At 37.0% G+C, this 27,243-nt stretch overlaps 1 protein-coding gene across 2 annotated transcripts in view; it reads left to right on the forward strand.

Moving 5' to 3' along the window:
• LOC111514652 (Krueppel-like factor 7) overlaps window positions 1–27,243 on the forward strand; it is a 401,142-nt gene that overhangs the window by 305,067 nt on the left and 68,832 nt on the right. The window lies entirely within an intron of this gene.

A 27,243-nucleotide genomic window follows, 5' to 3' on the forward strand; every position in this document is an offset into this window, starting at 1 on the left:
AGATAGATAGATAGTTTTATTAGTCCTTTGTGCTACATTATGTAGATGGGAGAGGACATATTTCTCAGATATAAATGTGTAATACTATAAGATGTCATTTGTATAAAAAAATAACGTGACACACATTGTAAAACAAATAATATACATACATATTAAAATATAAGTAAAAACCAGAAATAAGATAAATAAACAACATGTTACGATATATACGTCACAATGACAGTGATCTGATATTACCAACTTCAAGTATAAATTTATCTATTGTGTAGAAACTTTTTTCTGATAGAAACACTTTCAAGTGATTTTTAAAAACTTGAGGTGGGAGTGTCTTCATATCGCATGGCAGTATATTAAAGAGACGGATACCAGCAAACATAGGAGACTTTTTATAATTTGCGTGATGGTGTTTTTGGGTGATGAGCATAGCTTATTCCTAGTATGATAATTAGCCTCACTAATGCTTTCTGTTTTATGAAAATTCTGTCCACACCTCAGTTGTTAAACCCCAGACAGCAATATTGTTGTAAATACTGGACTGAAACTTGACGAAATAAACTGATATCAGTGCTGCAGTATCTAATTTATTCTTAAGGGATTTAATGAGATGATACGATTGATTCAATTTCTTGGATGTGAACTCTATATGTTCTCGCCAAGTGAAATGTAAGTCCATTATTGTTCCTAGGAACTTTGTTGAGCTTGTTAATGCAAAGGATTCATTCCGGAAAATGATATTGAAATCATGTAAGATTCGAGATGAATTTGCAAATTCCACGCAGACAGTTTTTCTTAGGTTAACTATAAGTCTACTCCTCTAACACCAGTCATCAAATTCGTGTAGGACTGGGTTCACAAGGTTATGCATTTCTTCCATTGTTTTACTTGAAAGAATAATGGAATTGTCCTCTGCGTAAAGGTATATCGCACCATTACTTATTTTATTAAGTAGATCATTCACATGTAACAGAAAAATTAGTGGACCGAGTACACTGCCTTGAGGTGTCCCATTTGTTACAAGCAATTTATCGGACGTTATATCATTCTGTTTCACCTGGAAATATATATTTGTTAGGAAAGACATTATAAGCTGATTTATGTTTCCTCGAATACCAATCTTAAATTGCTTATTTGATACGAATTTAATATTCAAGGTGTCAAATGCTCTACTCAAATCAAAAAATAAACCTACCACAATGTTTTTGTTTTCCATTAAATCATGTACTTCTTGTACAAAGTTGAACGTTGCAGTTTCTATCCAGATATTTTTCCTGAACCCATTTTGGCACTTTGTCATTAGATCTAATGTTTCCAAGTAATCATTTTTCTGCCAGATATAATTTTTTCAAAAATTTTTGAGAATATACTGATTATTGATATGGGACGATAATTCTCGATATTTTTACTGTCACCAATTTTAAGTATAGGGACAAGGACCGCAATTTTAAGCAGGTCTACTTTTGAATACAGTGATATTTCTCGAACAACTATCTCCATCTCTAGGTCAGGACGGGTACTCCTGGGAACAACATCCTGGTATAAGTGATCCTTTTGAGATATACATTATCATCACGGACTTTACTGGAGACCTATTCCAAAGGGATAAGGGAGTGTTTTCGATGACAACTTCCCCTTGTTATTTTTTAGGTTTATTCAGAAGAAAAGCCGGGGAGACTTTGTTATATAACACATACTGATGCGCATTATAATAAACGAATCTTTCAGCTCAACTCTAAAAATCTTCCCCAGCACGAGGCGGATTTCCTATTAGTTTCTCGAAACGCTTTGCCAAGCATGTCTGCGGCATTCATCACCATTATGTGCAGTCTTATTTGGAAGAAAAGATAAAGCAATAAGCAACCCTCGGTTCGGTAATTGAGCTTCTCGGCTGAAATATCGCGCCATTCGCAAAATTCTGTATCTGTAAATAGTTATGGAATGCACATAAATATAAACGAGATTAAAACAGTCGAATGTCATCGTGACATTGACCCCGGCGACGACGAGCCGGCAATGAAATTCGATATTGTCTGTTTCCTGCATTATTTGTGAGGTTAGGTCAAGTCATTTGTTATTCCTTTATCGGTTTGTTGATAATCTGTGATATGCTGCCAGCAAATAATTAGAATTTTTCATTCAAATGGCATAATTATGTACTTTAAATTGAAAGTCAGGTGCTTTATTCACTTTTTTTTAATGAATAATTCATTTGCAGTTCATAAATAGATAGTTACTCATCACATATATTCAGTGGGCAGACTAGCTGTAAATCAAATTATCTGAAAGGCCACCTACACTATGTTAAAGGACCTATAAAAAAACAACTATTCCCCTGTCTAATACCATGAAGGGCGTTGGATTATATCCGACAGGTGTCAGTGCAGGAATCTACACAGAAACAATTCCTACATATGCCGAAATCGATTTTCAAATATTGGAACGGGCACACTTGCAGACTGGTTTCGGGCTATTTGGCCTCCCATCAGTACTGGGTAGTGCCCATCATCGTGACCATCGGTGACATCCCTTAATTGATAATCGAATTCCTTTCAGAGTATCATTCCTCGAAAAAGGCTGAAGCGAACGACAAACAACATATTTGTCATCGCCCCATCTACCCGTAAACGAGGTACTAACCAACCGCTTATTTGAAATGCCTAATTCCTCATAAAGAAAAAATCTTCACATACCGGGTGATTCTCTACGGTGGCTCACCCCTATAACTTTTTTATTATTGGACATAGAAACACGAAATTGGGGGTTGGGTATTATAGTTCCATTTACATTTTTTGACATATTTACTTGGGAAAGAAAGTTTTTGGCTTTCTACTACTCCATCTGATACAAAAAAAGAATCTTCCAAAGAAAGGAAGAAAGTAATCAAGTTGAAAATAAGTAACGCTGTACATGGATGTGTACCTAGATCATGCAAAGAAGTTATTGGTATTTTCTTTTGGTTCATTTCGCATTTTTCTTTCCAGTTTTGGGAAATAATGCCGAGTGGGATGGCGACGATTAGGAAACGTCTGAGCATAAATTCGAGCTGCATCAGTTGCATTTTTTTTTGTTTCTCCGTAAATTAGCAACATGTCAATTTTCTCGTTTCTATTATAATTTGCCATATCTAATTGTAAACTACACAATAAATACATTTTTAAAAGTGACAGCATATTCATTAGCATATTTGTTTAGGTAGTCCTAGCAACGGCTTCAATTGTTTGTCACGGATAACTGGAATAACAAGATTTAGTGCATAAGTATGCGGAATACGTATTATTTGTTATTAGGTATGATCGTTTCTTGCAATTATTCAAAAAAATAGAGAAAATAAAGTGAAAGTGTGTGGCATAATTATTTGTGAGACAATGATCTTTCACAAAAATGCCGACGAGCCACACCCTTTCCATTTGAAAAAATCAAGTTAACTGGAAAAATTCATATTTGCGACTGTGAAATAATTCTTAAAACGACAGTGAAGTCATAAACCTCAAAGTCATTATTTAACCATGTTACTTGATCAAGAATGAAGCGATTTACACGATCCATGGCATTCTAGATCAAAAAATATGAATTGAAATGAAAATGATTTTTATTTGTCAAATATTGACAAATGAAGCATTGTTGGATTTAGAATGTCATTCTCGATCTAAATAAGTAAAAATATATAGGATGTCCCGTTGAAAAATCGAAAAATGGGGTAATTTCCGGTCAAATCGGAAGTACGGCAAAGAAAGTAAATATGTCAAAAATTTATATTGAACTATAATACACAACCCTCAAATTTCGTTTTTCTATCTCCAATCACCCGGTATAGTGAGAGGGCGTACTTGGAGAACGACTGTAAATCAAATTATCCAAGAAACAATTCGTTCAGGCTAGTCTCAACTCACCTCCACTGTAGGTTAATCAAAAAACAACTACTCCCCTGGCTAATACCACGAAGGGTGTTGGATTATATCCTACAGATTCCGGTAATTGTATCGCCAATAGCATATGCAGAAGTTGATTCTGTGAATAATCCTACACTGACACCTGTCGGACATAATCAAACGCCCTTCGTGGCATTAGCCAGGGGAGTAGTTGTTTTTTGATAACTGTCAGTCCATTAATCTACAGTGTAGGAAATTTGAGACTGACCCTAACGAATTTTTCTTTTAGATAATTTGATAGTTACTCATTCGAATTCATGAAAATGATACACAAACAATTTGCCATTTCAAAAATTGATTTCTTACCCTCAATTTCTTTTTTCAAGAAATCATAATTGAAGAGACTCCTCAAATAAATAATAATCTTTATTGAAATAGGAAACCTAATATACATATCTATGAGTGTAATAATAACACTAGCACAATGAAATATGTAAAAAATGTATGTTAAAATTTTTAAATTTAAACATTTTGAGATTTAAAGTAGCATGTAGCCAGACAGTGAATATTACATATAAAGATTTCAGTATCATATGTTAAGTAATATTTAAATAGATAATGAAATATAGGTAGATATATACATTAAATTATTATTAAAACAGTAATATTTTTTAGGAGTGATTAATTTTTTTTTGTATCAAGATGGAGTAGTAGAAAGCCAAAAACTTTTCTGAAAATTAATCACTCCTAAAAATATAACCCCTTCAATTCAAATACGATTCCTCTTGGCTGGGATTGAATCAAATAGGTGAATGAATGTCATTACGATGTCATCGATGACATAAGTAGATCAAGCTTATTCCGTGACATTAAAAAATCGTAATTCATGAATGAAGTGTGTGTATTTTCTATAATGTTATCCAATTTGGTACTGAAGAGCCTTAGGGCAAGTGTCTTAAGGCGAAACATCGGTGTATACCAGTGAGGGTGACAGTGTTCCATGTAAGTGCAATTTGTTACCATTCATTTGAAGTAGAACTCATGTGAATGATATCTGATTTTTATTCCACAACGAATATTTGAAATACAAACTGAGTAGAGAAAAGTATCTTCTGTATAATTCAGTGTTCATATAGAAGTATTTGTTTCGAAAGAATTTTTTTGTTGTATCAAGATGGAGTAGTAGAAAGCCAAAAACTTTCTTTCCCAAGTGATATTTGGTTTCATTACAGATAACAAATACCCTAGTGAACAACTGAAAACAATTAAAAACAATAAATGATAGCCAATAATGTCCCAAATAATTCCACATAACTATACAATTTGTATTCTATTACTTTTTTAAAAATTCTTTAAGTGCTTTTTTAATACCTTTCAAAATGGATTTTTTTTATTTCTTCAGGTGATTCAATGAACTCGTGGAATCCCTTAAAAATTAACGAATTCATGGTACTTCCAAATGCCGGTCTGTTTATATGTATATTATTGGAATTTCTTGTATTATAATTATGAATGTTTTTATTGAATTTGATGTAATCTTTAAAATATTCTGGTGCCATTCCATTTACAATTTTGTATATCAGAGTCATTGTAAAATAGTAGAGTCTACTTTCAACTGATAACCAATTAAAACAATCAAGCATACTTTTTATGGGAGTACGGCGATTTGTTTTCATGATTACTCTCATCCCTCGATTTTGTAGTTTTTGTAGCATATTTAATTTATTGAGGTTGTGTGGTTGAATAATGGTATTGTAAACTGTTACTTCGGATTGCATTGACAAATTTTGTGCTATTCTACTGAAAAAATAGTTTTTTCGATATTTTCTTATGTCTATATTCAAAGTGATTGTCAAAATTTAAAAAATTATCCAGTTGAAAACCAAGCTATTTGACTGATGACACAACTTCAATTTTTTCGTTATTGATATTGAGGTTTATACCGTTGATATCTAGAGAACTGTATTTATATTTGGTGGTGAATATCATTGCTTTTGTTTTTGTTACGTTTGCACAATTTGTTAGTGCATAAATACTCATTTACCGCTCCTAAAATCCTATCCATTTTATGAATATCTAAATTCATATCGCTACACATAAGCAACGTATCATCAGCAGAAAGGTTTATGAACTCAGATTCAATAAAAAGTTCAGTATCGTTCAAATATAAAACAAAAAGAAGTGGGCCCAGAACGCTACCGTGGGGAACACCTACATCAATGTCTTTTTCATTTGATAGTGCATTTTTAAAACAGACTTTCTGTTTTCTATTGTTTAAATAATCACTGAACCATTCTAACACCTTTCCATCAATCCCATAGTGAGCCAATTTCAACAACATAATTTCTCTATCAATTGCCTCAAGAGCTCTTTTTAGGTCTAAAAATACAGCAATAACATATTTCTGGTTATCCAAGTTAGTTTTAATATTACATATTGTGAGCTGTAATGCTGTTTCACATGAGAAGTTTTTACGGAAACCCGATTGAATATCTATAACTGTAATAACTGTAATAACTGATCATATTATGCAACTTTCAGAATTTTTTCAATTGGGGGCAAAGTATTAATGGGTCGAAATTCACTGGCTTTATTGGTGTTTGCTATTTTTGGAATAGGAATAACAGTACTGCTTTTCAGTTTATATGGTATTTTTCCTATATATAGAGATGTATTAATTAAGTTTAGAATAATATGACCGATGGTTTCGAAGACCTCTTTGATCATTTTACAGATCAGCGTTTCATATATGGAGAATTTATTGTCTAGGGACATTTCGAAGTTTTCGAATTTACAATATAAATTATTGTTTACATTGTGCCAACTTTCAGTGATGCTAATACTTTGTGTAATATCATCAATACTATGAACAAAATAATTATTAAAACCGCACGCTATTTCTATGTTACTCGTTAATAGTCGATTATGCTCATTTGATTCAAAATATATGCAATTCGAGACATTATGGCTATTACTGTTAACCGGTCTCTTCAAAGTTCTCCAGTTTTATTTTAATTCATTCTTAAGTTAGAGGGGAGACAAGTGACACATTTTGAAGGGCTCATAGATTTCTTTCAGTGTTTTTATCCGTTGAACATTCATTGAATAATGATGTGGACGACCTATTGAAAATATCAAGAAATCATCAGTCATGATTTTTGGTAATGAGACGGACCGGAGTAGAGTAATAGATAATTTGTCAATTTTTTGTCAATAATCACAAATTAGAGTATAGCGAAAAAATAAAATGCTTGGGGTTGATAATAGAATGCAATTTAAGGTACATTAGCTATGTTTACTCTCTGATTCCGAGAGCATATGGTTAAAACATCTATACCCTCACTATACACTATCTATACCCTGACTAAACATCTGAAGATTCAATTATGACATACACTCTTTTTTATTATGAAAGGGTTATATTTTTAGGAGTGACTAATTTTTGTGACAGAAAGTTTTTGGCTTTCTACTACTCCATCTTGATACAAAAAATGTGGGAATCTTCCAAAGAAAGGAAGGAAGCAATCTATTTTAAAAATTAACTTTATACAAAGATGTGTAGATCATGCAAAGAAATAACTTTCAGACTCAAACTGGAAGAAAAAGTCCTCCTGAAACAGTTACTTTCATATAAACATTGAATTACACGAAAGAAAATTTCTTTCGAAACAAATACTTTCATATGAACACTGAATTTTTATTCCAAACATCGGTATGGAATTAAATCAGATATCATTCACAGGATTTCTACACAATATACCTAATGAAAGGTAAAAATTCCACTTACATGTTATGAGAATCGTCAAATCTCTATTAGAGAAGCCGGCATATGGGTGGCTCATGCTATGCAATTTTTCCGAAAATTTTGGGCATGAAGAGTGTGGCAGCGAAGTTGGTTCCAAAATTGCTGAATTTTGACCAATAAACCGTCGCATGAGCATCGCTCAGGAATCAAGATTTGCTCAAAAGGCTAAAATTAAGATCTTAATCATGCCTCAGTCACCGTATTCACCAGATTTGATCCCTTGCGACTTTTTTTGTTTCCGAGATTGAAGAAACCCCCATGCGTTTTGCGATGAGGATTGGATAAAACGCTGGCATACGTGTATTATATCTGAGGGGGCTACTTTGAAAAGGAAAAAAATAAAAATTGAGGAATAACTCAATATTATTGTTAAAAAAGAAAATTTACCGTATTTTTTTGAACAGGCAGGGTATATCCCACATATATTACAAATTGAAATGTGGAAACTGTAACAAATGATATGTCGGCAAAACCTGGCTTAATCTCAACACACGAGTTTCGGAACCCATGAGAGAGTTTGAAATACTCAATATCAAGAACACCATAGGCTTCGTTGGTCATGACAGAGAGTATGGGCAAATTTTCGATTCTGAACATCCGATTATTCTTGTTGACAGTGTTAACACTAAAAGGGATGTCGATGGCCACTGCATATTCGGTTATTTATGATATTGTGTTGTGTTGGTCTTATAAATTTCGTTCGCTACAGTGTTTTTATTTATTATACGTATCTAATAAGTTTGATGAATTTTTAATTCAGTAAAAGTTTTAACATGAAAAAACTCCTTTTCGCTGAGTAATTTTATTTTAATTTTTTCGTTACTTATTACAACATTATAAAACGACTACAGTCATAAGTTTTGTGGCAGGTATGTTTATTGTCAAAGAACCCTGAAGAATACATGAATAGATTTCGAAACGTTGACAAGAAAACAACTGTATTTCAGAGGTAATTTGAACCTGATACCCAAAAAACCCTTCTAGAAATAAGTCCTTTGGATCATTAAACTTCTCAACTGAATGTACATTGTGTTGAGGAATTTTTTTATTCATAAATGTTTTGTTAATTACCAGTTAACATTGAATTATTTGTTATTATATGGAAATTTTCATTAGAAATTCAATACCTTTCATTATTATTTTAGTTTGTCAAACTGTCATTCGTTCAAAGGGCTGTGTAAAAATAATTCGATACATTTAAACTTCCACGAAAGCATAAACAGATGAGTAGTTCCAAGCCATAAGCCTCGATGGCATTGACAGTCTATACCGTTTTGATTTATTATAATTCACAATAAATCAGGGATTATTTACAATTTGTCTTGGTATTCTGTCTCAAACCTCAATGATACCGCTTCTAGGGGTTTCCGTCAAATCTCCACTTTTATTCTGTGATGCAATTTATCATTCTTTATCTGACTTCCGACATACACGAGGTTTCATCAAACATTGTGTTCTGGTAAACCCCGATACCGTGATATATGTGGTTTTTTATATCTTATAATGTATACTGCTTCCTGTACATGGAGACGATATTATAATCTGTTCCTTTCATGAAGTAACACAAGCATGATATTAGTTAGGTTAATATTCATCTGTTAGCTTTGAGGTGACCGTTTGTTTAATGCATGATATGACAGCAATTAAGTATTGAGATCTCCAAGTTCAGCAGATAGGTACAAACAAGTATTATGCGTATGGTTACCAAAACTATAAGCTTGAGGTGTTAGGTTCGGTTAGGTCCAAAGTGTGGTCTATTCGAGGGTCTATTCGATCCTCCATCGCAACCCGCAAGTGTTTATTGTGGCTCACACCCATTCACACTCGACCAAATAAACCCAACTTCTTAGCGAAGCCGATTAGTTTGTATGGTGAGTGGTCTTTCAGGTCAGATGGTAAGAGTTCGGCTCTGCCGAACTCTAGAAACCTTATTCGATCCCCAGCGCGGCAGGCACAAAGTATATGCTCTGCTGTTTCATCGTTAATGAGGTAGTCGGATCTCTAGAGTAGGGAGGGTGAGTATAAGCCCATGCACTTAGGCCACATGTAACCCATTGTACATCCTCGTGAGGAGTTGTCCTCCTATGTCATCGTCCATCCTGCCCTTTCCAGGAAAATGGACAGATCGCTGGAAGACATCTCCTTTATATCGGCAGGTGAAGGCCAAGACTCGCCGAACACACACTCTCTTGTTGTCCACTAGCCCCATATTATGGAGGTGTTTCCTTAGTTGACAGTGACCAGTCAAAAATCCTACTGTAAGGCGTAGATTTGTCCTGGTCATCGCCAGATATTTCTTCAGCGCCAGCTTCCTAGGGTCGCCCAAGGTGATCCTGGCAAGATTACATCATTTGATTCCATCCCATCTCTTTAAGGATTGAGCATGGGTGTAACGTTTGGCTAGTTCCGCAATTGTCGAAATCATCAGGGCGTAGGTGCGACTGGGTCCTAAAATTCTCAGTCCAGCCGCTTCCTTGGCTAAAGAGTCGGTAATGCGATTACCTTTACTCCTATCGTGCCCTTTAACCCACCTCAGGATAATGTTATTATCTACCGAGGCTTTGGCTAAATCTTGGTGGTACTCTAGTACTAGCCCTGAGGTAATACTCTGTCTGTTCAAGGCTAATAGTGCTTGTCTGCTATCAGTGCAGATTGTTTTTGCCAGAAATTCCTTTCTTGGTTATTTCTTTTGTGGCGGTTGAAATACCAGCCAGTTCTGTTTGGAACACGCTGGTATTTCTTCCCATTTCCCACTTAATCCTTAGGCTTAGTGATCTGGAGTACACTCCACTTGATCCTTAGGCTTAGTGATCTGGAGTACACTCTACATCCTGAGCCTTCTTTGGTTTTTGAAACGTCTGTATAAATCCGTATTGCATTTGTAGCATCTGACTCTGTGTTCTGCTTAATTTGTATTTTCTAGGGTTTATTACACACAAACCTGGGTTCAATTGCATCACTTGTTGTCTGCAGCAGAGGTTGCGCAATAAGCGCTTCCCGCCATAAGCCAAGCCTCAATTGACCCATTCCTACTTCGAGGTTTACACCAGCCGTGCGCAATCGTACCATGGCTATTAACGCAACCTCCTCAACGTACAGATCCAGAGGGGTCAAACCCGTGATTATTTCCATTGCCGCGGTTGGCTCCTGTGATGTTTGAACAAGCCAGTCGCTGTATTTGATATAATTTTTGGATGGCCGTTGCTTGTAGAACTTTCGGTCCCCATGCAATGGCCCCATACGTTAACATAGGTCTTATTATTGCAGTGTAGATCAAGGTGACCACACGGGGTGAAATACCCCATGCGCGTCCCACTGTCCTCCGACATTGCTCATAAGCCACGTATGCTCTTTTTGCTCTACTCTATAGATGAGAGTTCCATGTTAGCTTCTTGTCGAGGATAGTACCAAGGTATTTCACCTCTTCAGAGAAGTTCAGTTTTTTTGAAGATTTCGGGAGGGAGCCCGTTAAACTTCTTTTCCTGGTGAAAAGGACTATCTCAGTCTACTTGGGATTGATCGACAGAGAGTGTTCCTTACACCATGTTTCTATTAATTTGAGCCCATCCTACGCTCTATCGCACAGTGTGTTTACAAATTTGCCGGTCTGCAAGATAACCATGTCATCTGGGTATGCAATTGTGTAGAATCCATTTTTGTTAAGGTGATTAATTAGGGTATCCAGAACTATGTTCCAGAGAATGGGTGATAAGATCCCTCCTTGTGGACATCCCCGCATGACCAGTCCTTTCACTGTGATGTCTTCTACATTAATACTTATTGCTCTATTAGAGAGCATCTAGAGTATCCATTCTCCTACTACCAGGGGTGCATTCCTGGGGTGTAGTTGCTGGGTAATTGTTGGAAAGGTTGTTTTATCAAACTTTCCCTCGATATCTATGAATATACCCAGGGTGGATTCTTTGTTGTCCAATGATCTCTCGATTCTGCCAACCACATGGTGAAGGGCCGAATCAGTAGACCTTCCCGGAGTATATGCATGCTGATTTTGATGAAGTGGGTTGTGAACAAGTACTTCATCTCTTATGTACCGCTCACATAGCCTCTCCATGGTTTTTAAGAAAAACGATGTGAGACTAATTGATCGGAATGCTTTTGGTAGGGTGTGGTCCATCCTACCTGGTTTGGGTATAAATACTACTCTTACTTCTCTCCACTTACTGGGAATATACCTCAGAGCTAGAGAGGCTCTGAAGAAGTAGGGCTGATCTTATAGCGTCAGGTCCTGGTGACTTGAAGGGGGAAAAGCCCGATAAAGCCCATCTTATTTTTTCCTCATCAATTACTTCACTAGCATATTGCCAGTCGTATTGTGAGGGTGTTGTTGGTACATCCGTCCAGTTCGTCCAGCCTAGAAGCTAGTGGGAAGTCTTCGACTGCCTCACAATAGGCTCTCCAGGCTTCTCTCTGCTTTCGTCTGCAGACTTTTTTGAACTCTCTGAGAGTACGGCTCTGCCGAACTCTAAAAATCTTATTCGATCCCCAACGGGGCAGGCAGAAAGTATATGCTCTGCTGTTTCATCGTTAATGAGGTAGTCGGATAGTCAAGGTGCAAGATTCCTACCTTGATACCCGCGACAACCTTCCCATGTGAGGGTTTTTGCACATCAGCTACACCTGACGCTAGCTTAGATTCAACCGTGCAGGGCTTTTTCGCCTCTGGCTTTGGTGAATCATCACTTGAGTGCAAACGTTTGGTAACCTGCTCATGAGAGGTTTGTTCCTCCACCTGAAACAGATTCTGCGTACGCCGCTCAAGAATTTGGTACAAGATGGTTTCATAAGGTACCCCGCTCTTGGGAAAACGACTCAGTCGTTTCCTGGCTGCACCACCAAACCCTTTTTTCAGATTCAGTTATTAGATCAGGAGTTGTAGAGTTAAGAAGCTCTCGCTTCCGATCCAAATTTACAGAGAGGTCAGTTGGACTCGTAAGCTCGACATCCATCTCCTCCGTAGATTCAGCGTCAGAAAGAATTTTTAAGTTTACTCTGTCCATAAAAGTCCCAAGAGTAGCTAGGGAAAGAAGGTCAATCACGGCAGAGCCCCGCATTACCGTGACAAGGCGATGCTACGAAGGGAGGGCGCCCGGTATCTCGAAGAGTCCATAGAGACAGCTGGATTGAGCCATCGTTGGGATACCATTCAGTTAGGAAATAACAGAACCACAAGTGATTCTGTCATTCCCGTATCCAGCGGGGTTACCTGGAAGCAGGCATCCGAAGGCCGGTTTGGTCAACCCCTATATCCCAAGCCAATGCCCTCTTCAAAAACAGCATGCACCGTGGTTCTGGCAGTGAAAGATGAACAAGGACAGCCAACCCGTCTTGGCCCCAAGAGTCACATATGATTTTTTTTTCAAGAGACACATATGATTCAAGAAAAATCACACCTAGATGTTAATTACATGGCTGTCAAGTTTTATCGCTCTCAGTTTCATTATCGTTGGGAAGAAGCGTTTTGGTGGCCTAGCCTTTAATGTTTTCATCATTTCATCGTTGCAGATAGCTGCTAGCTTCAGCCGCCAGTTTCAGAGTCATTTTGTTTCGTTAGTAATCTTGTATTTTTACATGCAGATAAAACAGTTCCTCGATCAGTTTCCAAACAAGGCAAATATAATGCCGATAATGAACTTCCCACCGCTATTCCAAAACCAATCACGGCAATCACAGGCAAGCGGAAGCCGAAGCAAGAGAATCGGTTTTCTCGCGTGATATATTCCCGAAATAATCATAGCGCTAATTAAGGTAATTAGCATCCATTACTGCTTTACGATACCGAGCACGTCTTTAATGAAACGCGAATAGTAATGTTCCCTAAAAGAGCTTTCCGAAACCGAATAGTTCACTCCTCGCTTACCTACGTTGCATAATATCCAGAGATTAAAGTCGGGATCGCCGTCGGCGTCGGGATGCCTGCAGCCCAGGTCGATGCGAGGAGACGAATCGAATTGCCACTCGACGTAATTTCCTTGTCCGACGTCATATTGTTTCAAGTTAAACTTGCAGGATCCGCGCTATTATGCTTGAAATAACTGGAATTGATCCAGTCAAAATGATCGAAAATGAGTGATAAGCTTGCAATGATTTCCATTAATCCTACACTAGAATCCACAATGCCGGAAATTATTTTTCGACAGTGTCTAGTCAGGCGAATTTCGAAACAGCTCAACAAGGCTTCTGGTCCTGATGAAGTGCCCGTCATCGTACTTAAAAAGTGCGCGTATGAAGTCTTATCAGTATCCTGTCTCACAAGGAAGGAATTTTTCCTTCTTTCTCCCAAAAAGGGCAAGAAAAATCTTTCAAATAACTGTAGACCAGTCGCTTTGCTATCAGTTATATAAAAATTCATAGAGAATCAAAAATCAATATGGCTTTTGGAAACAAAGATCAACAGGCGACCTTCTATCGTATGTCACACATATTTGGAATATTTCTCAGGCCTTTGGCCGTGTGTGGCATGAGGGTTTGCTGACCAAACTTCGGCTTGGCTTGTTGGATCATTTTTGATCCAACATGGCTTGTTGGATCATTTTTGTGTTTGTCTCTCCAGCTTTCTGAAAGAACATTTCCTACAAGCGGCTGTTGATGGATATCTTTCGAATACTTTTACCATCAACGTTGGTGTTCCCCAGGGATCCATATTAACTCCAACCCTCTTTTTATTGTATATCAACAAAATATCGAAAATAAACCAAGAATCCAATATATTGCTTTGATGACGACAGCACACTTGTCTTGTCATTCCATTTGGATTCCAAGATATCGGCTGCAGATGCACATCTTCACTGGCAGCAGGAGGATCAGGAGCAGGAGGATCTAGATGTGATTTCTAAAGCCACCAGGTTCAATTCAATGCCACAAAAACACAGGCATCGGTTGCCTCCAATAAGATAAATGTCTCTAATAAGATAAATGTCTCCAAACCGCATATAATACTGTCAGAACAGACAATTCCGCTTTCTGCTTCGATAGGTTTGTTGAGGGTTAAGATGGACACCAATATGTCTTGGCACAATCATGTTATTGGAATTGCAGAAACTGCTTCTCAAAAACTTGGAACACTGTTCAGAACCAGAAAACCGTACACACCTCAGCAACTTTTAATGCTTTATAAAGCTCAGTTCAGACCTTCTTTGAAGTATTGTTCTCATACATGGAGCTCCACCCCTAAACATACCCTGAAGCTGCTGGATTTCATCCAGAAAAGAGCCATTCGCCTGAGTGGAGACTCAAACATCATTTGCATCCTAGTCTGGAACAGAAACTTTAAATATATCATATTTCTCCCCCTTTTTTTCACCGATTTCTACTGTTTTTCATCGATTTCGATTAATGATGATTGATTGACTTGTATGTGACTTGTAAGACAACTATACAAACATTGTGCCCATGCTCAACCTCGCGGTCTTAGTGGGCCATCTTGTCTGTTTATTCATAAGTTTATCACGATGTAAACACCACATATGTATTTCTGTGCATTTCTATTTTGATTGATTTCTATTTGAATAAACGTTATTATTTTTATTATTATTATTATTGAAGAAAGGTTGGAGATTTGTCTCTCTTTTATAGATAACTAGCTGGCCCTGCGTTCTTCGTTCCGCCTTAGAGGCAATAAAAAAGCACATTTCTTATTTTATTGATTTAATTTTTTCATTTATCAAGTATTTAAATTATTCTTCATTAGGTTGAACTCTTCAGTTAAGCACCTTGTGATACACGTTTTTTGTTTTATTATCAGGTGCAAGTATAAACAACGCAGATGGTCTTCCGACCCGTAAACATGTCACATATAATTGACCATGTGAAAAACGTTGATTTTCCAGATTCAGACCACAAACTTTCAAGGATTGGCCTTGTGATTTGTTAATGGTCATGGCGGATGCAAGACGAATTGGAAACTGAAGTCTTTTAAACTCATACGGCATATCGGTTGGGATCATCGGGATACTCGGAATGAGAACTTCCTCACCTTCGAATTTTTCTTTGAGTATCGTCGCGTAAAGCACATTGTTCATCAATTTACTCACCACCACGATGCAAAGTTTTGGTGGGTTTATGTTTTGAAGCATGATTACTATGGAGCCAACCTTCAGGCGTAACTTGTGCGTTGGTAAGCCAGGCACATCCAAGGAGTTTAAAAATTCAATTGGATAGTTGGTGGCTTCATCTTCATTTGTTACACAGTCAATTGCTTTGAATGAATGCATTGTTCCAATGATATAATTCTGAATTATGTAGTTTAGGTCATCTACATCTTTATTCTTAGCCGCTAAAATTGCTCGCTCACTCAACCATTCATTATTTTTGTAGTTAGTAATTATGTTTGGGAATACTTTGCTGATAAGTTCGTTTTTCGATGAGACAAAGTTACAGAAATTCTGAGGAAATGAAATCAATCCGCTCGATTCGTCGACCGGTACTCGACCATTACCGATAGTCAGCAATTGCTCAGAGAAATCTTCAGCAGACGTATCATTAAGCAATGCAACTCTCATGTTTGTTGTCAGCTGAAGTTTCTTCACATAGCGCCATAGATTCGATGATTTGAGGCAAGCGTTTATTTCGTCGTCAGCCGTTGATCTTGGAATTACTGACAGTAAACAGTAAAATCAGTAAAAAAACAGTAAAATCATTGCATCTCCAAAACATTTCGAGTCATTGCGTAGATCTTTCAATGTTCGGTTAAGTGCTTCTAATGTACGTTTGTGCGCCATTGTGCATTCGTCCCATATGATGATTTTCGATGCTGATAAAACTTTGGCCATTGCGGAGTTTTTTGAAATGTTACATGTTGGTTCTTCAGTAGTTTGAAGATTTAATGGCAATTTTAATGCTGAATGAGCCGTACGGCATCCTTCTAACAATGTGGCTGCTATTCCAGAAGAAGCAACTGCAAGCGCAATGTTGGATTTCGCACGAACAGTAGCTAAAACTAATGACATCAGGTGACTTTCCTGATGTTATTAGTCTTACCAGTTCCACCAGGGGCATCCAGGAAATATAAACCAGCATTTTCATCATCTATTGCCTTCATTAATGTATCATAAACTTCCTTTTGTTGGGGATTCAACAGTGGTACAAAATTCCGTTTAACTGTCATTTACCTTTTTTTGTTATTCAATGTCAGATGCGTTTTTGCTATACCACGTTTTACAGTGAATTCTTGGTGACTTCGCGGAAACGCGGTCGAACGGGATAAAAAGTATCCTATGTCCCTCTCCTTATTCTAAGCTACCTCTTCACCAATTTTCAGCCAAATCTGTCCATCCGTTCTTGAGTTATAAATAGTGTAACTAACACCACTTTCTTTTATATGTATATAGATTTCACAGGAGGTGTTCAAGTGAGTTGGCACACTTGATTCCATCAAGAGCTCATCGTTTTGAGGTTCATTTCAGTATACGTTTTGAGGTTCATTTCAGTATACCTCGAACTTAACTGTTCAAGAACTTTTTCATTCAGAGAACTGCGTTTATGTGGAATAAACTTTCTAAGAACGTTTTTCCAAATGAATTTAATTTCCAGTGATTCAAATCCAACGTGAATTATTTTGAATCAATTTCAAATTGATTGATCCCTTTCTTTCTTTGAAAGATTCCCAGATATTTTGTATCAAGATGGATAAATAGAAAGCCAAAACCTTTCTTTCCCAAAAAAAAAAAGAAATTGTCACTCATTCCAGTATTTTCCAATGAATGGAAGTTTCTGAGTATTTGAATCAAGTCAGGGTAATTGCTCTTTTGAAATGGTTGACTCTGAAGCTGCATCGCGACGCTTCAAGAGGAAATTGAGCTTTGTGGTAAATGACATCGAAAAAAAGTTCAAATAAAATATGTACCGGATGAAGTCGTTTTTTTTTTGTCTACGGCCAATAGTTTCCGCTCTACGACGCGTCAAAATTGGGGGTTGATTTGCAATGTTCAACAAAATGATGATTTCAGGGAGAATATACACAAAAATGAAAAATGTGGTGCCTAGGTCAACAATAATGAGAAAATATTGACCGTATGTTCTGATAATTACAAAATATTTATATCGGAGTATGTAGAGGCGCTCTTCAAAACATCATAGCATTCATTATATAGGGCCAAATATATCAAATCGGACATCTGCAAACTGAGAAATCATTACTCTCTTAGAAAAAAAAAATTAACATAATTGTTTCACAGCGACCTTCGTTTTAATCCGCGCTGAAATTCTCATTTTGTTGAACATTACAAATCAACCTCCAACTTTGACGCGTCGTAGAGTGGAAACTGTTGGTCATCGACAAAAAAACATATTTTATTCAAACTTTTTTTCGATAGGATTTACCACAAAGCTCAATTTCCTCATATATCGTCGCGATGCAGAGTTTTATCTCCCCACCCCTCGAGCGGCAACCCTCTGAGGTCGCAAACTCAGGTGTACTATCAAGGGACCTATGTCTACCATTTCACCAAATTTCATTTCCTCCCGACCTTTTGCGGATAGAAACCACCCACCGCTTGGACTAATATTGACATTAGTAAAAATATTTTCTATAATCATCATTCAAATTATGAGCAATAGCTTTTGGATGGTTTGGCTGATGTTTTGGTGAACATAGATTCGATCATTCCCCATTTCTTGACAGATGACAGAGTAAATTTATCAAGATAGACCGGAGTTGCGAGTCTATTCCCAGGGTTTTCATAGGATTACTTATATTGCTCTTTCCTGTTTAATGATATTTCTCCAATTTTCGTGTTCTGTAAAATTTTCCTATAAACTTTGGTGAAGAAAGTATTTGGCCTTCTACTTCTCCATCTTGATACAAAATATGTGGAAATCTTCCAAAGAAAGGAAGGAAACAATCAATTTCAAAAATTAACTTCATACAAAAATATGTAGATCATGCAAAAAAGTAACTTTCAGATTCAAACTGAAAGAAAAAGCCCTTTCGAAACAGCTATTTCCATATAAACATTGAATTACCCGACAGAAAAATAATTTCGAAAAAAAATTTTTTATATGAACGCTGAATTATACGAAAAACACACTTTTCTCTATTCCGTTTGTACTCCAAACATTCGTAATGGGATCGAATCAGATATCATTCACAGGATTACTACACAATATTATTAATGAAAGAAGTAACATTTTACTTACACTTGCCTTATCGGCTCTTCAGTAGCAAATACGGATAACATTATAAGAAACCACACTCAATTCGTTCATAATTACGACTTTTTGTCACGGAATGAGTTGAATCGACCCATGTCATCGATCACAGTACGTAACTAACATTCATTCGCTCATTTGATTAAATCCCAGACATAGGAATCTTGTTATTTACTATTTATTCTCAATTTGAGGTTAATGATTTCGATATTGTTGTAAATCATCCCCTAACAAAATAACGCCGGCCGCCGCTGGCTTTTGTAAATCAATTGTGACGTCGCCAAGATCACGTTCGACTCGACTTTCGCTTCGCGAGTGTTCTGGTTTTTGCGTCACTTTGAGATCCTTCCAGCGACTTCCTTATTGACTTCGAGAATATTTGTATCGGCTTCCTAACACTTCCCACTCGCATATCGGGAAGCGTATTTACATTCCATACCATTATACAGATGAGTGCTTCTCTATAACGTAGTATAATATGTACATTTAAAACGCACGTATGGTTTCTCGAAAACATACCGCGATACAGATAAGCGTCAATCTATAACATAGTAGGATTTGAACCCACAATACACTCCTATTTCTACTCCAAAGTTTAAAGTTACCTTTATTTTTTATGGCCTATTTCTAAGCTAACAAAGTAAACACATTTCAGAAAACAAAACTTACACGTAATATAAAAATTAATGCGATTTCTGGTTAGTTTGATTCAGACTAATATTCACTTCCAGATTCCTCAAACACTTCCCTGTTCTTTGTTTTCTGCGACTAGTTGATGTTGGTTGACACCTATAATTCTGCCGCGTTTAACTTTTTTGATTTGATGTAAAAAATTCAAAACATCACCAGTTGTTTTTAATTTATTCATAGCCATGTTTACTTTATTTATAGCATTAGCTGTTTCTATGGAATCATAGAAATATAGTGAACAGTGCGGTGCGAAATGTTCAAAGGCGATAGACATTTGAATATTAGTTTGAAATTTCAGTTTGGTTTTAGTGTAAACTGTTTAGTGAATTTCTCAATCAAATTTGACATGAATATGTTATGGTTTATCATCAAGTATCGGCCAATTCCATACCACATCTGACTTGAAAACATTTTAAGAACACTTACGTGACTTATACTTGATAGATCGAATACTGAGGCATCTTGGTAATTGGATCCCAAATGCAACTGATAGAATATGCTCCTTTCAATTTTAAGGAGTGATTCAGAGACAAATATCAAGGGACATTTTCTACATATGGAGCACTAGCGAAGATCTTTCAAAACTGGTTTATAAACTTCAGTCAAGTCCTTATTTGATAAATGAATAATAATGCTGAATAATTCTGAAATAAAACTGTTTTTTCGGCTGGGAAAGTGATGGCGACCTGTTTTTTGGAATAGCCATGGTGTTATTTCAATCAATTATCTTCAAAACGGAAAAACCATTACAGGAGCGTACTACGCATCATTACTTGAAGGCAGAACTTGCGGAAAAATGGCCACACTTGCAGAAAAAGAAAATCCTGTTTCACCAAGACAACGCATCGTCTCACACCTCAGCGATTGCCATGACGAAACTCCACGAATTATCATTTGAACCGTTTCACCATCCACCTTACTCACCAGGTCTAGCCCCAAGCGACTTCTTTTTGTTCTATCTTGTAAAAATTGCGCTTGGGCAGATTTTCGTCAAATGAAGACGCAGTCACCTTCGTAAACAATTATTTTGCAGAGTACTATTTGGGAGGGTTACAGAGATGGGAACATCACTGGGAGAAGTGTATAGAGTTAAATAGGGACTATATTGGAAAAAAATTCTGAAAAACTGTCTTGTATCTTTGTTAGGTCGGAAACTTTTCAGACTCCCTTCGTATTTTTACAAATCAGATACTTTCAAAATTTGTAAGACATCGCTAATACTGAGGAGTAATCATTATCTTTTTATATGGCCAAATGGATGACTTTGGATTATAATTGTTATAGGATGAATTTTTATGATTATCTAGTGTTGGGCCAAATCGTATAGATATACAACAATAATATATTATTATTATCTGAAACTTGTATGTAAATTAAGGATGCTTCTTTTGCAGGTTCTGTAGGTTTAAACGGTGTTCTGTAGGGTTAAACTGTGTTCTTAAAAAAAGAAAGATTATCAATATCGGTTCAAATTTAGCGGTGTTTTCCTCCAATGACGTCAAAAACATGGCGACCAAAATTTTCAACAGTTGTAACCCCTTATGCAATTACAACTCAATTCTTGCTCCTTGGATGGCATCATATAGAAATTTTGAGGTTAATTTTAAAATTGACCATATCTGATTAGGACTGTGTAGTGAGCGGATTTCATATTTTGATTAGAAGATCTAACCAATGAAATGGTTTCATTAGAGTTTACATGTACAGTACAGTCAATTAATGGTAAGCCCTCGAAGGAAACGTAACAATATTTCTCTAGAGATTTTGAGATAGTGATTTTATTGGAAATAAGCATGAAATCGTTAAGAACTTTCCTCTCTTTTGCAAGGTCACAACAAAGTCGGATATCCCCATTGATATGTATGATTTGACTGGGCTAAATGTCTAAGAAAAGGGAAGAACACGTCTCTTGTGGTGTGTACACAGTCGAGATAATTTTGAACGGCGTACTGGCAGAGTTTCAGTTTGATAATAACCACGTCATTACACGGTAGCGGGAGCCCCCAGGTGAATTCCCGACGTCTTTCAGCCGGAAATTCGTGATCTTTGTAGCAGAGCAAGCCTTGGGAAAGGAGTGCCTCGGCGAGGATTCACGTTGTCACGACCGGGCTGCCCTGCAATTTTTCAGCACCGTCGGGGCCTGGGGATTCGAATCGGTAAAATTGTGAGGGTGGACGTGACTGTATATTAGAGTTTCTACGACCGCTGTAGTGGAAATAGACTGGGTGTTGCCACCCCTTTCGAGGAGGGGTTGGCAAAATTATGGAGGGTAGAGGTTAGCAGAACTATATCTATTTAAGAGAAGGTGCCCAAAGCCATTTTTTAGGACAAAACACAAGCACTACAGGAAAATCCTCAAGGCGCTCACAGAATGGTGCCTATGCGAAAGTAGTGATTCTCATTGGATTTGAATCGCTGGACATTAAATCCATTTGGAAAAACGTTCTCAGAATCCACATAAACGCAGTTCGCCAGATGAAATAGTTCTCAAACAGTGAAGTTCGAGGTGCATTGAGTTGAACCTCATAACGATAGGTAGCCACAATCCGTCGCGCAATTCTGATATGTACCAAATGGGATCAAATGTGCCAAGTCACTTGAACACTTTCCGTGAAAGTATCTATAAAAGAGACAAATCTCCAATTAGGCGGATGACTCTTTTCTGAATGGAAGCCAGGAACTTTAGGGTATGTTTGGGGGCAGAGCTCCTTACATGAGAACAATAACCCAAAGAAGGTCTGATCTGAGCTTCATAAAGCATCAAAAGTTGTTGAGGTGTGTACAGTTTTCTGGTTTGGAACAGTTTTCCAGGCTTTTGAGAAGCAGTCTTTGCAATTCCAGCTACATAATTGTGCCAAGACATACTGGTGTCCATTTTAACCCCCAACAAACTTATCGAAACAGAATCGTCTGACCTGACATTATTATATCCGGTTCGAGGAAAAATGGCGACAAAGCCGCCAACCTCTATGAGCGTGCTGGGATTCTGATGGAAACTCACTTCCCAGGTTCTGTCTCACTTGGAACGACGAACTGGACGAAAGTACCAACAACACCCTCACAATACGACTGGTAATCTGCTAGTGCAGTAATTGACGAGGACAATATAAGAAGGGCCATATCGGGCTTTTCCCCTTTCAAGTCACCAGGACCCGACGGTATAAGACCAGCCCTACTTCAATGGAGACTGGATATGCCGCACCTGGTTAGAATATTCAGAGTCTCTCTAGCTATATATATTCCCAGTAAGTGGAGAGAAGTACGAGTAGTATTTATACCCAAACCAGGTAGGATGGACTACACCTTACCAAAGGCGTTCCGACCAATTTGTCTCACAATACTTTTTTTTAACTATGGAGAGGCTATGTGAGCGGTACATAAGAGATAAAGTACTAGTTCACAACCCACTTCATCCAAATCAGCATGCATATACTCCGGAAAAGTCTACTGATTCGGACCTTAACCATGTGATTGGCAGAATCGAGAGATCATTGGACAACAAAGAATCCATCCTGGGGATATTCATAGATATCGAGGGAGCGTTTGATGAAACCACCTTTCCAACAATTACACAGCAACTAGAGAATGCACCCCTTGTAGTAGGAGAGTGGATACTCAAGATGCTCTCTAGATGCTCACTGTAGAAGAAAGGGTCTCATCACTCCTTCTGTGGAACATAATTCTGATTAATCACCTCACCAATAATGGATTCTACATAAATGCATATGCAGATGAGATAGTTATCTTGTAGACCGGCAAATTTGTGAACACACTGTGCCATAGAGCTCAGGATGGGTTCAAATTAATAGAAACATGGTGTAAGGAACACTCACTGTCAATCAATTCCAAAAAAACTGAGATGGTCGTTTTCACCAGTAAAAAAGTTTATCAGGCTTAAAACCTCCCGAAGTCTTCAAAAGCAAACTAAACTTCTCTGAAGAGATGAAATACCTTCATACTATCCTCGACAGGAAACTAACATGGAACTCTCACCTACAGAGTAGAGCAAAAAGAGCATATGTGGCTTATGAGCAATGTCGGAGGACAGTGGGACGCGCATGGGGTGTTTCACCCCGTGTGGTCACCTGGATCTACACTGCAATAATAAGACCTATGTTAACGTACGGAGCCATTGCATGGGGACCGAAAGTTCTAGAAGCAACAGCCATCCAAAAATTATATCAGATTACAGGAGCCATGAGAACAACACCAACCGCGGCAATGGAATTAATTACGGGTCTGACCTCTCTAGACCTGTACGTTAAGGAGGTTGCGTTAATGGCCATGGTAAGATTGCGCATGGTGTAAACCTCGAAGTAGGAATGGGTCAATTGAGGTTCGGCCTATGTCGAGAAGCGCTTACTGCGCAACTTCTGCTGCAGGCAACCAGTAATGCAATTGAACCCAGATTTTTGTGTAATAAACCGTACCAAAAACAAATGAAACAGAACATAGAGTCAGATGCTACAAATGCAATACGCATATATACAGACGGTTCAAAAACCAAAGAAGGCTCAGGATGTGGAGTGTACTCCAGATCACTAAGAATAAGGATTAAGTGGGGAATGGGAAAAAATACCAGCGTGGTCCAAACTGAACTGGCTGGTATCTCAATCGCCACAAAAGGAATAACCAAGAAAGGAATTTCTGGCAAAAACATAACAATCTGCACTGATAGCAGACAAGGTTCAGCTAAAGATTCGGTAGATAATATAATTATCCTGAGGTGGGTTAAGGGCATGACAGATGTAAAGGTAATCGCATTGCCGACTCTTTGGCCAAGGAAGCGGCTAGCCTAAGAATTTTAAGACCCAGCGGCACCTACCGCTTGATAACTTCGATAATTGCAGAATTAGCCAAATGTTACACCCATACTCAATCCCTAATAAGATGGGATGGAATCAAAGGATGCAATCCTGGATCACCTTGGACGACCCTGGGAAGCTGGTGCCGAAGAAATATCTGGTAATGACAAGTAAAAATCTACGCTTGGCAGTAGGATTTCTGACTGGCCACTGTCAACTGAGGAAATACCTCCATAATATGGGGCTAGTGGACACACCTCTATGCAGGATGTGTGAATAGGAAGATGAGACTGTCAGACATGTCCTATGCGAGTGCCCGGAGCAGTACTATATCGCATATTCTAATTTTCTTAGCTGGTGTAGACTTAAAAACGTGTAAAGAAAATTTCAGCGAAACTGTCTTCTCAGTCCATCTAGAAGAGAAATGAAAAATATGGAACTGGTCAACTTTGTGGAGCAAGTTTTCAATAATAGAGTAGAGCGCGCTTGTTAAAATTAGTGTTATTACAAGCAAATATTTCAAGGTAATAGCATTCTTAAAGCAGAAAAATGAAAGTTATAGGCCCAAAAAGTCAAAAACTCTTACGTATATGAGTAGGTTTATAAATGAGGCGTCAGATGAAAAATATTTGATGATAAAAGTTGCTACTATTTTCGGAATATATGGAGCCTGCCGGCGTGAAGAGCTGTGCCATTTATTAATAGAAGACATTAAATTAATAGATAAATCATTGATTGTTCAAATTTCAAATACAATAACGAAAATAGGTTGTTCTTTTTGCATTGTTGGAAAAAACATTGAGTATTTTGATAAATACGTTGCATTACGCTTTTCTGCTATCAATCATCAACGTTTTTTTCTGAAATACTCAAATTATGAATGCAGTGTCAACCTAGTTATTATAAACACGTTTGGGAAAATGCCCTCTACCATGGCTGAGTTTCTGAACCTCCCAGAACCAAAGGAATATACAGGTAACTGTTCCAGAAGGATTTCTGCCTCTTTGCTAGCAGAATCAAGAGCAAATATAACGGATATTAAGAAGCACGGAGCATGGAAGTCTACAACAGTAGCTGAGGGTTACATCGATTAATCTATTTCCTATAAAAAGGCTATTGCTGAAAGCAACTCAGATATATTACAAGACTCTTGAACATCGCAAGGTATTAATATCAACAGTTGTTCTAATTATACTTTGTAACAGAATTTAATTATATCTATATCTATTGTTCATAATGAAAATTCATTGAAAATTGAATAAACATGTTTTATTATTGCTATTCGGTCGAAAAAAATCGTGTTGAAAATACTCTTAACACTATTGTTACAAATATTTTTAACAAGCTATTTTGTAAACATCATCTTTTAATACTTTTGACAACCATTAAAAATGTCACTTCTAATGACAGTTGTTAAAAAAAAAAATCCTGCCTTTCAAATATTATAGCGAAGTCAGCAAGTTTACCATTCCTGCTGAATCCTGTAAAAAAATAATGATATACTTTACTCAACCCCTCAACATATATCCGATATATGCAAACATCCCGCTAATCCCAATTACTTCCCTTAATCGCTGTTTCCTTTCCACAACCTTCGCCCTTCCGAAAATACCTCTGAATATGCCTCCGAAATCGGATCAACCGACGTTCTTCGGGTCAAATAATATGACACTTTCTCGCTCGTTTCCAGTCACAAGTCGGATGATTTCATTCTTGAATTAGTTGATTATCGCTAAACGATGATTCATGTGGGATGGAAGGCGACAACAATGATCTCGGTATGACATAACAGGGCTGTCGACTTGGGTTTTCTTGAAATAATATCGAAGAAATGGTCGCATTTCTTCTAGGGTAAAAAAGTACTTTTTTCTACACCCGTACTCTAACAATACACTTGTATGACCATAATCCGTTTCATAATGATATCCATTATGATACAGATTTTTCATAACGATACAGATTATCAACCAATAGAAACCCGTAATTTTTCAATCAAGAATCCTGTTCCTTTGTTTGTCCTAGATTCTAACCTAAGTAACTAATTGCTTTATTTGTCAAAATCAGTTTTCATATTACCTACCTATATTATCAAAATGTCTGAAAACAGCGATATAGAAGGAATACCATCGACTCCAATATTTTTAAAAGATCAGATTAATTACAGTTGTTATATTCAATATAAATATAATTAGAATCTTTATAGTTGTCATATATCCATGATAATACCATTAAGTTTGTGTTTTTTTAAAAAAATATGAATTAATTACTGTAAATGTGTTCAATACAAATATAATATTTATAGTTTTTCATTATTTATCGGGTTTAGAAAAAATAGCGTATGCAACTCTCATGTAATGGTTATTAATACACTCGCATATACCATACAAAACTCGTCTTCGGCTCGTTTCGTATCCCGGTTAATGCTCGTGTCTTAATAACCATCGTTACATGATCGTTGCATAATATACTATTTTCTACTTCCTTCATTTTAAACTGATCATTACGTGTTTGACAGCATGTAGGTAATGGCCCATTTAAAATACACGTGTACTTTAAATTAATGGCGACCACTTTCGTGAGAAATTTTTAAAAATAATGAGGTATGTAACATTTTCTCTGATAAATATGATCTCATGAATACATTCAGTTGTCCAAAAACCAAAATCAGTGAATTTTCTCTTCAAATTCTCTGCAAAATTGAAATGACAATCATATTTTCAGTAAATTTATTCTTCAATAATTTGTGGGTTGGTAATGAATTCAGTTATATCCGTGAATTAACAACCACTTGTTGTAATTACACTAGTTTACAGCCAATTTACGACTGTAATGTCTCAGGTAGGCCTTTGTTAATTTTTGGTCCCTAAATGCGAAAATGATAGCAAAAATTTCGTAACAGAATTTTGAGTTA

Source organism: Leptinotarsa decemlineata, unplaced genomic scaffold (assembly GCF_025532065.1).
Source record: "Leptinotarsa decemlineata unplaced genomic scaffold, Ldec_3_MD MMD2_P_RNA_scaffold_12, whole genome shotgun sequence".
In the NCBI taxonomy this organism is placed as follows: Eukaryota; Metazoa; Arthropoda; class Insecta; order Coleoptera; family Chrysomelidae; genus Leptinotarsa; species Leptinotarsa decemlineata.